The sequence below is a fragment of the Rhinopithecus roxellana genome, unplaced genomic scaffold, assembly GCF_007565055.1.
Source record: "Rhinopithecus roxellana isolate Shanxi Qingling unplaced genomic scaffold, ASM756505v1 contig3406, whole genome shotgun sequence".
In the NCBI taxonomy this organism is placed as follows: Eukaryota; Metazoa; Chordata; class Mammalia; order Primates; family Cercopithecidae; genus Rhinopithecus; species Rhinopithecus roxellana.
Window position 1 is genome coordinate 26,772 of NW_022142501.1, and position 4,234 is coordinate 31,005.

The following is a 4,234-nucleotide window of genomic DNA, read 5'->3' on the forward strand; positions in this document are numbered from 1 at the left end:
TCTAATATGTCTATATTTTACCTATATCTTTTATATCTATTTTGTCTATATTTTATAACTATTTCAATTATGTCCATATTTTATTCCTATATCTATTATATCTATTTTGTCTATATTTTATACCTATATCTATTATATCTATTATGTATATATTTTATACCCATACCTATTAAATCTATTATGTCTGTATTTCATACCTATATCTATTATAACCATTATGTCTATATTTTATACCTATATTTATTTTGTCTATATTTTATACCTATATCTATTATAATTATTATGTCTATATTTGATACGTATGCCTATTATATCTATTATGTCTATATTTTATACCTATATCTATTATATCTACTATGTCTATATTTTACAATATATCTATTATATCTATTACGTCTATATTTTATACCCATCTCTTTTATATCTATTAAGTTTATATTTTATACTTATGTCTATTATATCTATGTCTATATTTTATACCGATATCTATTATGTCTATATTTTAAACCTATATCGATTATATCTATTATCTCTATATTTTATACCTATATCTATTATATCAATTATGTCTTTATTTCATATCTATATCTATTAAATCTATTATGTCTGTATTTTATACTTATATCAATTATGTCTATATTTTATAGCGATTTCTATTATAACTATTATGTCTATATTTAATACCTATATCTATTATGTCTATATTTTCTACCTACATCTATTATATCTATTATGTCTATATTTTATACCTGTATCTATTATATCAAATATGTCTATATTTTATACCTATATCTATTATATCTACTATGACTATATTTTACACCTATATCTATTATATATATTAAGTCTATATTTTATACCCATCTCTATTATATCTATTATGTTAACATTTTATACCTATATCTATTATATGCATGTCTATATTTTATGCCTATATCTATTTTGTCTATATTTTATACCTATATCTATTATGTCTGTATTTTATACATATATCTATTATAATTATTATGTCTATATTTGATACCTATATCAATTATATATATTATGTCTATATTTTATACTTATTTCTATTATATCTCTTATGTCACTATTTTATACCAATATCTATATTGTCTATATTTTATACCTATATATATTGTATCTTATGTCTATATTTTATGCCTATATCTATTTTGTCTATTATGTCTATATTTCATACCTATATCTGTTATATCGATTATATCTATATATTATACATATATCTATTATATCTGTCATGTCTATATTTTATGCGTATATTTATTATATCTATTATGTCTATATTTTCTACCTATATCTATTATGTCTATATTTTATACGTATATTTATTTTATCAATTATGCCTATATTTTATACCTATATCTATTACATCAATTATGCCTACATTTTATACCTATATCTATTATATCTAATATGTCTATATTTTATACCTATATCTATTATATCTATATTTTATACTTGTATCTATTTTATGTATTACATCGATACTTTATACCTATATTATTCTATCTATTATATCTGTATTTTATGCCAATATCTATTATATCGATTTTATCTATTATTTATATATTTTACACCTATGTCTATAATATCTATTATATCTATATTTTATTCCTATATCTATTATATCTATTGTATCTATATTTTATACCTACGTCTATTATATCTATTATGTCTATATTTTATACCTATATCTCTTATGTCTATATTTTACACCTATATCTATTATATATATTTTGTCTATATTTTATACCTATATCTATTATGTTTATATTTTATAACTATACCTATTATATCTATTATGTCTACATTTTATTCCTATATGTATTATGTCTATATTTTGTACCTATATCTATTATATTTATTATCTCTATATTTTAGACCTATATTTGTTATATCTATTATGTCTATATTTTATACCTATATCTATTATGTCTGTATTTCATACCTATATGGATTATATCTATTATGTCTATATTTTGTACCTATATCTATTATATCTATTATGTCTATGTTTTATACCCATATTTTATCTATAATGTCTACATTTTATACCTATATCTATTATGTCTATATTTTATACGTATATCTATTATATCTGTTAGGTCTATATTTTATACCTGTATCTATTTTATTTATATTTCATACCTATATCTATTATATCTATTATGTCTATATTTTATGCCTATATCTATTATATCTATTATGTCTATATTTTATACTATATCTGTTATATCTATTTTGTCTGTATTTCATACGTATATCTATTATGTCTATGCTTTATACCTAAATCTATTATATCTATTATATCTGTATTTTATACCTATAGCTATTATATATATATTTTATACTTATCTATGATATCTATGATATCTGTATGTTATATGTATATCTATTGTATCTATTATGTCTTTATTTTAAACCAATATCTATTATATCTATTTGTGTATATTTCATACCCATATCTATTATAAACTTTATGTCTATATTTTGTACCTATATCTATTATGTCTATACTTTTTACCTATATGTATTATAGTTATCATGTCTATATTTGAAACCTATATCTATTATATCTATTGTATCTATATTTTATACCTATATCTATAATATCTATTATGTCTATATTTTATGCCGATATGTATTATGTCTATATTTTATACCTATATGAATTATATCTACTCTGACTATATTTTATACCTATATCTATTATATCTAATATGTCTGTATTTTAAACCTAAATCTATTTTGTCTATATTTTGTATCTATATCTATTATATCTATTATGTCTATATTTTATACCTCTATTATATCTATTATGACTATATTTTATACCTATATCTATTTTTTCTATTGTCTTTATTTTATACGTATATCTATTATATCCCTTATGTCTATATTTTATACCTGTATCTAAGCCTATAACTATTATCATTATTGTGTCTGTGTTTTATACCTATATCTATTATATCTATTATATCTATATTTTATACCTATAATTACATCTTATATGTCTATATTTTATACCTATATGTATTATGTCTATATTTTATATCTATTTCTATTATGTCTATATTTTATACCTATAACTATTATATCTGTTTTGTCTATATTTTATACCTATATCTATGATATCTAATATGTCTATATAATATACCTATATATATTATATCTATTTTTTTACCTGTATCTATTATATGTATTACATCTATACTTTAAACCTATATTATTCTATCTATTATATCTGTATTTTATGCCAATATTTATTATATCGATTTTATCTATTATATATATATTTTATACCTATGTCTATAATATCTATTATGTCTATATTTTATACCTATATCTATTATAAATATTGTATCTATATTTTATACCTATATCTATTATATCTATTTTGTCTATATCTTATTAATATATCTATTATGTCTATATTTTATAACGATATCTATTGTATATATTGTGTCTATATTTTATACCTATATCTATTATGTTTATATTTTATAACTATACCTATTATATCTATGATGTCTATATTTTATACCTATATATATTATGTCTTTATTTTGTAACTATATCTATTATATTTATTATGTCTATATTTTAGAACTATACTTATCTTTTATATTTATATTTTTTACGTTTATCTATTATGTCTATATTTTATACCTATATGGATTATATCAATTATGTCTATATTTTATACCTATATCTATTAAAATTATTATGTCTCTATTTGATACATATATCTATTATATCTATTATGTCTATAATTTATACCTATTTCTATTATATCTATGTCTATATTTAATACCTGTATATATTATGTCTGTATTTTATACCTATATCTTTTATATCTATTATGTCCATATTTTCTACCTATGTCTATTAAACTTATTATGTCTATATTTTATACCTGTATCTATTATATCAATTATTTCTATATTTTATACCTATATCTATTATATCCATTATGTCTATATTTTATAGCTATATCTATTATATCTCCTCTGTCTATATTTTATACCTATATCTATTTTATCTAATATGTCTGTATTTTATACCTATATCTATTATATCTATTATGTCTATGTTTTATACCTATATCTATAATGTCTATTATGTCTCTATTTTATGCCTATGTCTATTATATCAATTATGTCTATTTTTTATACCTATATCTATTATATCTATTATGTCTATATTGTATACCGAT